This window comes from Microtus pennsylvanicus, chromosome 5 (assembly GCF_037038515.1).
Source record: "Microtus pennsylvanicus isolate mMicPen1 chromosome 5, mMicPen1.hap1, whole genome shotgun sequence".
NCBI lineage: Eukaryota > Metazoa > Chordata > Mammalia > Rodentia > Cricetidae > Microtus > Microtus pennsylvanicus.
Genome location: NC_134583.1, coordinates 61,100,424 through 61,113,575, shown reverse-complemented (window position 1 = coordinate 61,113,575; position 13,152 = coordinate 61,100,424). Strand labels below are relative to the sequence as shown.

The 13,152-nt window shown below is 42.3% G+C and overlaps 1 protein-coding gene across 4 annotated transcripts in view; it reads left to right on the top strand.

The window, feature by feature from the left end:
- Positions 1-13,152, top strand: part of Dcun1d3 (defective in cullin neddylation 1 domain containing 3) — a 42,032-nt gene that overhangs the window by 19,171 nt on the left and 9,709 nt on the right. The window contains exons 2-3 of one of the 4 annotated variants that reach the window (XM_075972056.1): positions 4,465-4,612; positions 5,557-5,692. The exons of 2 other annotated variants lie outside the window; for them this stretch is intronic. The gene's annotated coding sequence lies outside the window, so the exon portion shown is untranslated. The remainder of the gene's footprint in view (positions 1-4,464; positions 4,613-5,556; positions 5,693-13,152) is intronic. One more of the 4 variants, XM_075972054.1, reaches the window with a different exon arrangement.

Genomic DNA, 13,152 nt, shown 5'->3' with positions numbered 1-13,152 from the left:
TAGTGTCCTATCATTGTTTAGTTGTGTGTAAAAGTCTCACACATAGTGCTTGGTACATAGTGAACTTTAAGGAAGTATTTATGAACAGTTTGGGAGAGTACCTAGAGTACTCGCATGAAGACAGATTGTTCAGTGCCCCAAATACATAGTAGGTACTTTTTCTTCATTTTTTATATAGTGATATCCTTTTTAATTTGGAATTAGTATGTGAAGTAATGGGTTTCATTATGGCATTTTTATACATATATGTCATTTTACACTTTGTTCTTCTTTATCTCCTTACCTGCCCTCTCTCCCTCATCTCCTTCTCTTGTCGATCCTCTATCTCCTCCCAGGTAGTGTCCTTTGTGCTTTTATGTCACACGTGTGGGTACACTTCCTATGAAGGTATTCTCTTGTTTTTCTCCCCTCCCCCACTCCTTCTCCTCTCTAGCCCTCAGAGTCTCTGTTGGATTCTTTAGGAACCTATCTTTGGGTGTCAGCTGACCCTGGTCCTGTACTACACGCACTTCTTTCTTCTTGGGGCTTACAGTCAAGACACTGTCACCAAGACAGTATCCTTTCTTCTCTACATACTGAGTATGATCATGTTTTTTTTTTTTGTTGTTGTTGTTTTTTTAAGACAAGCTCTCCCTATGTAGCCCTGGCTATTCTGGAAGTTGCCATGTAGACAAACCTGGCCTCAAACTCACAGCCTCATAAGTGCTGGGATGGTTATGTTTGACTGTCATGAGCCATGAACTCCGTGGAAGTAAATCATATAAAATGCATTCATTCTTGCATGTGTAATAGACATACTGCATTTGTTATAGTAAGATGTCATATTGCATCCTTAAAAATTCAGTCAGAAAAACTTAATCAGGATGGGACGGGAGTAATGACATTTTTTTTTTTTTTAATTGTAAGGTTGACTTTTCTTGGTGAATAGTTAATGTCAGCAAGCCGATACACAGTGAAACCAACCACTGTGCCTTTGCGCAGCTGTGGTGGATAATGCCTTCCATTTGATAAGCCCATTGGCAATTCTGAGTCAACTGGGATGAATGGGAGTTAATCCTGTCTGCCTCACAGAATGGATTTGTTATGTAATTTATGGTGCCCACAAACCCTTTGGGAGGTCTTTATTATCATGATGGTGTCTTTCTGGGTCTTCTGTTGTTCTCCACCAGTTCTGCCAGAGTGATTCTTGCTCTGTAGACCAGGCTGGCCTTGAACTCACAGAGATTCCACCTGCCTCTGCCTCCCGAGTGCTGGGATTAAAGACTTGCACCACCACCACCTGGTCTGAGTGATTCTCATACCTGAAGGGCCATCAACTTGCTGTCAAAAGCAGGTATTTGTCTTTTGTTTCAACTTAAGATGTGTTGATGAATTATGGGTGTTAAAACCTGGAAGTTAAAAAGTTGATGATTGCAATTTAGAAAATTATTTTAGAAGCTCCCCCTCCATTATGCTGACTTAATTTCTGAAAAATGAGTCATATTCGGGGCTTAAAACATTTCTTTGACCAGCCTCAAAAAAGATTTATAACGTTTTTGACTTGTAAGTTGCTGCTGAGATTGATTGGTGTCAGCCCTGCCACTGTGGACAACCACAGGAGGTGTGTCAGTTGGTTTCCATCTTCCCACATGGTAGACTTTTTAGTTCTGTCACTGGTAGATATGCACTGTTAAACAGCCTTGCTGTTTGCCAACTCACTGAGGAGCCCTGTGGTGGTGTGACCTCCTCCCAGCTACCAGCACCTAAACTTGTAATACTTGGAATTTTCAATGTATTGTGTTAAAACAAATGTCTAATTCTGGCTATTTTTCTTTTCAACTTTTGGCCTAAAATTGGAAGCTCTATTTTTATACAACATCTCCTAGAAAAGTCACCAGTGTTGCTATTCTCTTGCTACCCCAAATATCCTAAGTGGGCTTGGGGGTGGGGAGAGCAAGAGCCTGCTGTTTCACATGGCTAAGCAGAATGTGTGGGCCTGCCTGCCAGCCAGTGGAGGTGGAATCTGCTCTTTGCTTCTTGGCAAGCGTGTCTGGCTTTGGAAGCTTTGTTTAGGACTATAGTTCTTGGTCTTTTCTTGCTGCCATAAGCAGCGTAACTCATTGTCTCTAAAGGGATCCAGAGGTAGAACTGTGCTGTCCTCATCTCTTCCTGTCTTTGACAAGCCACATGTGTTAGTAAGATAAGTCAAAAGCCACTCATCAGGGGAATTTTTATTTATTTCTATTTATTTATCTATTTAGAGACACGTCTCTCTCTCTCTAGTCCTGGCTGCCGTGGAACTCACAGAGATCTGCTTGCCTTTCTGTCCACCGCCATGCCCAGCATCAAGGAGTTTCTGTGAGTAGCATAGTGGCAGCAAATATCTCAAGACAGACTAGCGCCTTGTGCATCGTGGGCATTCACTGTCTTAGCTGCTGTTCTAGTGCTGTGAGTAGATATCACGATCACAGCAACTGATGAAAGCATTTATTCATTTATTTGTCTGTCTATCTATCTGTCTCTCTAACTATCTTTTTTGAGACAGGGTTTCTCTGTGTAGTTTTGGAGCCTTCCTGGAACTTGCTCTGTAGACCAGGCTGGCCTTGAGCTCACAGAGATCCACGCGTCTCTTCCTCCCAAATGCTGGGATTAAGGCATGTGCCACCACCACCCAGCTATGAAAGCATTTAACTGGGGACTTGCTTACAGTTTCAGAGGGTTAGTCCCTGATCATGGCCAGGGAGCACAGTGGCAGGCATGTTGCTGGAGCAGTAGCTGAGAGTTCACATCTGATAGACTACACAGATACGGGGCCTGTTGTGGGGTTTTGAAACGTCAAAGCCCACCCCCACCTCCTAATCCTTCTTAAATAACTCACCAACTGAGGACCAAACATTCAAATACATGTCTATGAGGGACATTCTTATTCAACCACCACACTATCAGTGGTTCATCAGCAGATATACAGCAAACCCTTGCTGTGTGCCTAGGAACTGAGGTACCCAGGATAAAACTTGTACTGTTTGGAGATCAGACAAATCAACAAATGAGACTCTCAGAGATTGAAACCAAACTGGTGTTGCAGACCTGTAATCCTAGATTTGGAAAGCTGAGGCAGGAGGATCATGAATTCAAGATCAGCTCCAATATCTATAAAAGCAAACCTAAAAACCAAGCAGCTGGGCATGGTGGGCGACACCTTTAATTCCAGCACTAGGGAGACAGAGGAATGCAGATCTCTTGAGTTTCAGGTTAGCCAAGGCTACATCGTGATACCTTGTCTCAAAAAGCGAAACAACAAAACAAACAACAACAAAGCAAAACAAATGAAAACCCAAACTATCAAAATGAAGAAAACTAAGACAAAACAAATAAACAAAAGTGTTGCCCCAAATTAGTGTACAATGGCACATAGACTGGTTGAATCCATCTCAGTATTCGAATTGAGACACATCTGGTACAAAATGATCTTTTGTTTTTTCCCAAACTTAAGGTGAGAACATGAGGTGCAAGGAGTCCATAGAGATGTGTAAGTCTAGTTATTTTTCATACAGAGATGTCCTGCTCTTTGTGGAAGGCACAGGCAGGGCTTCAGGAGTGAAGGGATTGGATGTGGTTTTTGAAGTACATTCAAATTTGATGGTAGTTCAGAAAGTTGCTTGCAACTCATTGAACCCTCTGTTACTTGGTGCAAAATGTGTGTGCCCTCATAGATACAATTTATTCTGGGCTCGTAGCTACTCTTAGGTTGTCCAACATATTGATGACCATAAGAAAGAGCCTTTGGTCCTACTGCTTTGCTTTGGAGTCTTCTCATGTTGGATTTTCCTAAAATAGGGCCTGACGGGACAACTAAAATAGACAGCATTGCATTGACTCTTAGCTAGTGGCTGTGGAGGCAGGAAATAGACAAGAACTAAGTAGCCTCCTTTTTGTTTTTTAGTTTGTTTTTTTTTTTCCTTTTTTGATTTTTTGAGACAGGGTCTCACTGTAGTCTTTGCTAGCCCTGAACTCACAGAGATCCACCTATCTCTGTCTCCTGAGTGCTGGGATTAAAAGCATGTACCACCATGTCCAGCAAGAGATACCTTACTTTACAAAGCCTGCAGTACCAAGTTGCTTGTTGCTTTCTATCATATGTTGGACTCTTGATTTAAGGATCTGTTTTTCTTTATGCATGTTAATGTATCCATGTGCCCTAAAAGCAGTTGTGAAAATAAATAACTGTTAAGAAAATAAGCAAAACAGTTTTAATCTGTGTTTGTGTATGTATGTATGTATATTTATACATAGACACATGGCTATATATTACCCTCATAGGATATTGTGTTTGTATGTATATATGAAGACAGACAAACCATGAGCATTTCTAGTCTCTGTTTTAGAAACCCAGATTCTTCCTAAATTGGCTCTTAGCACTTAGAGGGAACTTGTTTGGGTGATAGTAATTGAAACCAAGAATTCTGGTCATGTCTTGTTTTTCAGTTTCATAGGATGTGGTTTAGATCAAATACCTTTGAGCTGGAAGAAGATTGGCTGTGTCATTATTGTACAAGGCTTCCAGGAGAGTTTGCTTTCCGTCCCATCACGTGCTTTTGAATGTTAAAAGGGGTTCTTCCTTGGGAATATGAAGGTGAGAGAAAATATTTCTACAGTAGAAGTCAGGGGTAAATACTTTGTCACTGTGTATTTGGAAGAGGGCTAAGATAGTTGTTTTAGCTTGTTAGTCATACCATCTTATATAAATAGTATCCTAATGGGTCACCTAGTTGTAATGGAATCTGTCAGCTTTCATGGGCCAGGGATCATTGCTCCTGTTGTTCAGCTGAGAGTACCCATGACGTATTAGATTGAAATTGTGGCCTCGTAAGCTGGTCCAGGAACATGAATCAGGAAGTCATAAGCATTGGATCCTCTCTGGGCTGCTTAAGTAGGAAATCTGAGAAGCATTAACTGTCTTTGTAAGAACTCTTTGAGTTCTTTGAGTGGTGATACAAGCTGACATCTGGGGAATGGAAAAGGGAATTTACTGATTGGTGTATTCATGAAAGTTAGGTTTTGATCTCCATTCTTGAAACTATTGGATTCCGGGTAAAAATGATGTCTTCAAAACCCGATTTGTAATTTCTCAGTATTGCCTTCCACCTAAGAATCTCATTCTTGAGTTCTGTATGCATTAGATCTGAAACTTACCTGGTAAAGAGCGTCTGTTTAATCTTCACATCTACCTTCTTCAATAGACATTTTACTCTCTCTGTTGACTGTGGTATGGTGACCATTTTCAGTGGTTGGCTTAGTGCCTATGTACCCCTTGTCACAGTCATTGGAGCCAGGGATGTATGAGGCAGTGGTGGGTTTAAGTCACATGTTCCATATGAATCCCACATACACACAGCCTTATACCAGGAATTGGGGAGAGAATTGGTGAAGGTTGGGCAATGATCTGATAAAGAGGCCAGATGGTGGGGAAGCATACACGGTTCTGTTATGTTCTGTAATGCCCTTTGATTCAGTCTAGAGCTCAAAGCCCATTTGACAGGTCTGTGGGCTAACTGCAGCCCCCTTCTCTGCTTCCAGGCTCTGCAGCCCCATTTGCAGATGAGTCACTCTGGCTCTGCTTAGTCAAGAGGCAGATTTTCAGCCAGTGCTAAGAGGATGAGGATGCATTAGTCTTTCAGGTGGTACCATCTTAACTTTTTGGAGGGTAGAAAAGGTAAGGTTTGTCTCATACTAAAAAAAAAAAATACATAGTAGAAATTCAGATGATGTTGAGCCTCTTGTTTCTTGTCCCATCATTTAACAACTCTCTTAAGTCCTTGTGCTCACAATAAGGCTGACACTTTACTTGCTGCCTGGATATTTTTCTTTAGATATAACATCTTTCATGCTTTGGCAAAGTTTTGTGGGGGTTTTTTGGCCTTTTTTTTTTTTTAAGGGAAATTGAATTAGCTGACAAATGCAGCATGTTGAAAGTTTGCATCCATTGCTAGAATAGATTTCATAGAAATGTTTTTGCATATTCTTTGATCCATTAATTTCCCTTCTTGGGATTTATTCTCACGAAATAATTAATGATGTTCTGATTTTTAACTTTATTTTCAATTTATTACCCTAGTTTGCCTATAATAGTGAATTATGGAGAGCAAGTTAGCATCTGAGAGTAAGAAATTAAAATAACAAATCATGGAGCCTGTTCATTGAGATGCTAAGCTGTTTACAGTACTTCAGCCCCACGAGTCTCAGTCTCTTTGCTCCCTATGGAGTACAATACAAGAATTTTGACAGACTGAATAGTAGGATACAAATAAGCCTTACGAGTTAAGTGTGGTCTGGAGCATTTGAGGCGATAACAATATTTAAAATGTATGTTGAGGGGTTAAGGTGGTAGCTTAGTCACTAAAAGTACTTGATTTGCAAGCTTTGGGAGCTGAGTTCAGTAACCCCAGAACCCATGTAAAATTCATTTACCTTTACAAACACGTGTCTGTGTGTGTGTGTGTGTGTGTGTGTGTGTGTGTGTGTGTGTGTGTGTGCGCGCGCGCGCAGGTTTGTCTGCATTTTCTGGACTTTCTAGAATATGTAGATAGTACTTTTGATTTGGCAGTAGTCATAGATGTTTCTGACCAGGTCACTCATGTAGTCGAAAGGAAGAATTCTCCACTGTGCAGCTCTCATCTGTCCCTTCTTCCTCTCTGCTGTACATTAGCAGTCAGCCTCCATCAGGGCTTCTAGGAGGAAGCTGGTATGTGTGGTTTTATAATGGATTTAGATTTTCTTTATAAAGAATAAGCAAGCACTGGGAAATTGACCATGTGATGAACTTGGGGCTTTCTTAGAAACCACATGACTCTAGAAACCACAGAGGTATATTTGTGATCATTCAAGTATTCCTATAAGGCATTTGCAGACAGTCATTTATCATTTTTTTGTATCAGATTCTTTCCTCATCTTTTGACTCATTTCACAATTTCCTTTCTTTCATCTCCAGTTATCTTCTCAGCTGAACTCCTTAGAAGGTGACCAGAAAGTGAACAGTTCATGTGGTAATTGGATATCTGAGGACTAATTAGCTATGATTTGCTAACCTCCTGGGTGTCAAATATCTGCATGCTACCTAGAAGCAATGAATTAATGTCTAATCAGCAGTTCACCTTCAGTGAGGTCTACTGAAGTGCCATCCCAAGGAAGGAAGGAAACTGCATACATAGAGCCAGAGTATAGCTCATTATGTACCAGGGAGTACAAACCCAAGACAGCCTTCTGCCTTTAAACAAGGAATGTCATTGGAGAAGCTGAGGTGGGGAGGCTGGTGACAAAGGAGTGACTGTTATAGTTGTCCCCAACAGGGTCATGTTTTTGATTATTTGGTGCCCAGCAGGTGGCACTGACTAGGGAAGTTGTGGAGCCTTTGGGACTGTGGCCTCTCCAGCAGAAGGCAGTCCCTCAGGGCAAGACTTGAAGGTGATCCATGCTGTGGATTCCAGTGTGACCTCTCTACTCCCTCATCTGCCAACATGTGAGGAACTGCTGCCTCCCATTCCCGCTGACCATATCTTCTGGACCAGCCAAAATAAGCTTTTCATCCAATTAAGTTTCTTCTTTAGGTATGAAGTAACAGCTAGAAAAGTAACTGAGTGGCCAACCTAGAAAGCCACTGCCTCCCCTTTGCTTTAGAATAGTTGTGATGGGGGAAAGAAACAAGTTGTGGGCCAGTGACATGAGAAAAGGTCCAGTTTTTGTTATTTTGGGTAAACATGCGGTTCAGTTCTAAAGCCTAAAGATCAAAATGCTTTATTTCATTTTGGAAAGTTTATTTGGTGTATCTGTGTTGACTTGCTTGTATTTGGCAAGTAGCCCTCAGCAACACTGGTTTAAGTAAGCCTCAGGCCTTAAATAGATATATAGTCTCAGTAGTATCTAGTTATGGACTGCTTAAGGCATGGGTTCTGAGTGAGTTTGTCATTGTGTGGATGCCATTGAGTGTCCTTACACACAGGTCATTCACTTCATGTAGTGCCTTGATGCAGTGAGGGGAGATGGTACATATGACATGTATGAGCTTGCTGCCAGTCACTCAGCATGCTGTTTCAGAGTAATCTTTTAACACTAAGAAGGTAGCATTGTGAATATGTAGCTCAGTAACGTAATCTTTTTTATTAAATGTTATATACTAAACATAATTGTATGTGCTGTACTTTTCAGTTGGCAGTATAGGGTACTTATCTGTGCCAACATCATGAATAAGTGAACACTGTTTCTCCACAGCATTAAGGTGACTATGGTTGCCTAAAAACTGCTCTGTGATCTAATGGGACCACCATTGTGATCATTGCTCATTACTGATGAAAATGTCATTATACAGCATGTGATTGTATTTCAAGTGTAACACCTAAGGACCAGTGACAGACTAATAAACATAAATGACTTTGTGCCAAGCTGGATGGTGTTAGTCATGTGACCCAGGGTTATTTCCTAGAAATATAACTAGTGGTATATTTCCTTTTAAAAATATTTTCTCTTTCCTTTCTTCATGCCTCTGTCCTTTTGCACTTTTGAGATTGGTTGATGTAGCGAGTCCTACCCAACCCTAACTAGTGCTGTGTTTTAGTGTGCTGATGTGGGGCATTTTAGGACAGAGATACCTTTACAAACAACAACAGAGGAACAAACAGGTTTTGTTTTGGTGGAGGAAACTGCTTTCCCCACTAAGTAGCTCTGGTAAGACCTACTCTCTGAAGGTGATCTTCCTTTAAGCCCCAAGTTCCAAGTGTAAGGAGCAGTCCCCTACCTTTCCTCATTCTCTGCAAGTTTCTAGAAGTTATTTACGATTGGACAGTGCCCACTTTTCAGTCTTTTTGGAAAAGATTATTCAGAGCCTGTAGCTTCCAAGTGGGACTAGGAGTCTTGTCTCTTGTAGTCTTGTCTAGAGACCACCTATTGTTTGGAGGGTAACTTCTGCCAGCGTGGCTGCCTCAGCCTCTGGCTGCTATAGAAGAACTGAAGATGTCATGTCTGTTCTTCAGTGTCTGGCATATTCAGGGAGAAGTAAGACCATGGACTTGGCTAGCTCTACAAATTATTGAGATAGCAGTTGGAAACATGAATTAGTGAGAATGCCAGTGTGTGCTGGTAACTTCTAGCTGCAGGATATCTGCCTCAAGATGGGAACACAACGGAGAAGGGCATTGGGTTGTTCCCTTCCTCAAGGCAGTCTTAGGGAAGATCAGATACACCTCGCTGACACTGTTTTTTGTTATAGCATCTACCTCCTGGTTTTTAGCTTCTCATTTCACAGGCTCCCTATCAGCAGCCAACACTTCCTCTAAGCAGGCTTTTCTGACTAAATCAACTACATCAAAGAGACAGTTTGCTCTGGGCTGCTTCTCGTGGTGACTGCTTACCGCGAGTTGGGGTCTTATTGCTACCCTGAAGATTTCAAACTAAAGTAATGAAGGAAAGAGAAGGCTGCAAACTCCCATGATGTCTATCACTCCATAATTCAGATTGGAGTCACCCATTGTTCTTTTTTGGGCTTGGCTCTGATAGTATGAGCAAGAAGAAGCAAGGGAGTCATTCATTAAGGAGAAAAAGTTCTTGTCTTCAGAAGATTCCAGATTTTCAACTTAAGTCTCTTTTAAATGGCAAATAGACAAAGGTAGCCCCAGAATATTATACTTTGAAAAGACAAATCTAGACTTCCTATTTTAATGTTGGAGTCACAGAAACTCAGAGAGGCCAAGTCATTTGTTGAAGGGATACATTGTTTATGGGAGTCCCAAATGAGACACCAAGGTGTCCTTAGTTTCCTCTGCATATAGACTAACCTCTGGAATACTCTTCAGTGTGATAAAGAACATTTTCTTCCTGGGCATCGTCATTCTAGTGTGGCATCCCCTGGCACACATTATATCAGAGAAGAGTAGTAAGCAAGGCCAGGATAGCAATCAGAAGAGAGATTGAGACCCTGGAGTCAGACTGGTTACCTCGGGCCAACCCCCTGAATTTTATTTACTTTTTGTTTTTGTTTTTGTTTTTCGAGACAGGGTTTCTCTGTGGTTTTGGAGCCTGTCCTGGAACTAGCTCTGTAGACCAGACTGGTCTCAAACTCATATGTTCATTACACAGGCCAACCCTATTGGTCTTCTCTTTTTATTTCTTGCCTACTGCCATTTGAGAAACCAAATAACATCTATGTCTCTGTGAAATCTTCTCAGTGAAGTCTGGCAGATTGATTTTATTTTGTAGTCCTATTGTGTAGCAATTAAGAAGCCTTAGTTTCCTAATATAAAAGCTATAGCAATTTACTTGTTAGTCATCTTATAAAAGTACAACTGTAGCCCCAGGCCCTAAACTGTTATCTTTCTGTGTTCCTCTCAAATTTTCTTTGCAGTTCTCTTATCTCCCATTTTTTTCCTGTCTCCATTCGTACCAGGGCTCAGTGTTGGTTGGTCCTACTATGGGTTGGCTCAACAACCAAGAGTAAGTCACTTGAAGACAGGCTTGCCTGGTTGTTCCTTATGGAACTACCAATGAGCTAGGCGCAGCTGGAGCTGGAGCACCTCCAGGGACTCCAGGCCTCTAAGGATTGCCCTTGGGGCCTAGCAATGTCTGCTTCAGGCCTGAGGCTGGGCTGAGCTGGGCAGGCAGCCAAGCCTGTGCTCAGGAACAGCAGCCAGGGTTGGCACAGAGGAAGGAGGATTCTGGAGGCTGGTGTGCAGAGAGGGAGGGAGGGTGTAAGAAACAGCTGGAGTAAGGTTGGAGGAGAAAGGCTGGGGACTGATCTTGATCTAGTGTAAGCTGAACCAAGTTCCTGTCTGGTAAATAAATACCCAAAGGAGTATAAGGCTTAAGAGTAGGTTTCTCAGTTAGTGTATGTGTGAATAGTCCCACCTCCCCCACTTTTTTTCTCAGTTAGTGTGTGTGTGAATAGTCCCACCTCCCCCACTTTTTTTTTCCAGCCCTTCTCCCACCTTTCTTTGTCCTTGAGACTATTTGATCCATTTGTGCCACATGGCTAAAACAGGAGAGCAGTCACTTGACTTGCAGTGGTAGAGCTGGGCTGGCTACTGAAGAACACTTCCTGTGTGTAAAAGATGCTTAAGTCTGTCAGTGACTTTGTGATAGCAGTAATAATGATTACACAGAGAGGCGGACACTTCATTGAATGCTTCTATATACCAAATACATGGATTATCTCATTTCCTCTGCTCAACAGCCCTTGGAGGTGCAGTGGAATGAGCTGGTGACAGATTTGGTCAATAGATACCATCTCTGGATTACTGTGCTTTCTCCCTTCCTAGAGAGGTTCCTTGACCTCAGTGTGCTACCATTTAATTTCCTGAAACTCAGTAATTATTGCACAAAGCTACGTTTCTATATGGCTGTGATTATAATGTGCTAGCAGATAGGTGGTGATATTCATCACTAATAATTGTGTTGTCTTTGGAAACTAGGCACTAGAGTATCTAGATTATACAGAAGCTGTCCGCAGGTGGCAGTGGGAGAGCGGAGAGCCACCTGGGAAGACACCTCCATTAACAGAGTGTAATTGCCTAGAATCTAGAGATCCTGTCTTTGCAGAGCTACAGAAGTGAATGAAAGAGGAAAGGGAAAGCCTGCCTCGGGTTAGGAACAGGGTATGGCTAACAATTTAAATGATTCACCAAGACACAACTTGTTTTTTACTGAGGATGAATCCCAAGGAAATCACATCCTATGGAGAGCCTGATTCTCCATGTGCTGTGGCTTTGAAGCTTTTTTAATCCAGTCAGTGGTGTGGTATGAGATTGGTTTTGTATTTGAGACTGGGTCTCACTGTGTAGATCAGGCTGACCTTGAACTCACAGACATCCACTTGTCTCTGCTGGGATTCCCAAGTGCTGGGATTAAGCACTATGTCTGGCCTTTTATTATTACTATTGGTAATAACATTGTAAAATTATTATTATTATGTAGAGGGTGGGGCATGTGCACTCATGTACCATGGCATGTGTGTGGTGGTCTGGGACAATTTTCAGAGGTCTGTCTTTCCCTTCTACCATATAAGTCCTGGGGATTGACTTCAGGTTATCCCTAACTTGGTGGCAGGCACCTTTATCACTGAGCCATATCAGCAGCACTTGTGAGACTTTTTTTTTTGATTTTTCGAGATAGGGTTTCTCCGTAGCTTTTGGTTCCTGTCCTGGAACTAGTTCTTGTAGACCAGGCTGGCCTCGAACTCCCAGAGATCCGCCTGCCTCTGCCTCCCGAGTGCTGGGATTAAAGGCATGCACCACCACCACCCGGCTGTGAGACTGTTTTTTAGACGAACTTGAGCTAATGACTTTGGGGATAGGGCTGACTGGATGTACCAGGTACTATTATCTACCTTTCCTGACTGATCATGTGCAGTATGTAAGTAGGTTTAGGAAATTCAGTTGGTCACAGAGCTAGGCTTCAGTTTCATGGCTGGAGCTTCCACCACACTGACATGGAGCAGGTCTAGGGCAAGCGGACTAGTTCTAGCACACCTCCTCCTTTCCTGGCATGGGGAGCGTCCTGGACGTCTTTGAGCGTGCATGCAGACAGTGTGGTGTTCTCTCTGGAGGCTGGTGGTTAAGGTCTGCAGCTCTGAGGCTGCTCTATTGTTGCTCCCGAGCATTACTCACTGTGCTGTCCCATGATCCTTTGGTCGTGGTTTCTTGAACTAAACATTCCAGTTTCTGTTTGTTCTGTGATGTTGGATAAATTTACTGTATGTTTGCAGAGCCTCAGTTTCCCTGTCTTTAAATGGCATTGTGGTGAGGAGGTCACATGAACTAATAATTTTTTAAAAGCTTACTTAGTATAGAGCTTGGCTCTGTATCAAATGCTCAATAATTGATGGCTGCTGTTAGCCAACAGCCAGTGAAACCTTCAGCTTTGAAAGACTGAAGAAGGTTCTGACAGCCTCCTGAACACAGGACTGGTTGCTGTGACTGGGCCTGGAGAAGCCCAGAGAACTCAAAAAGCAACCCAGGAGCAGTATCCACCAGCAGACAAGAAAATACTAGCTCTGACTCGAGACCACTACTCCATCCCACTAGAATGGGAACCTTTCAAAGAAAGGCACTATGACAGAAGAAAGCCGGCCTTCTGTCACTGGGTGATTGATCATCTGCCGATATTGATTTCCCCCTTTTTCTCATCTGCTGA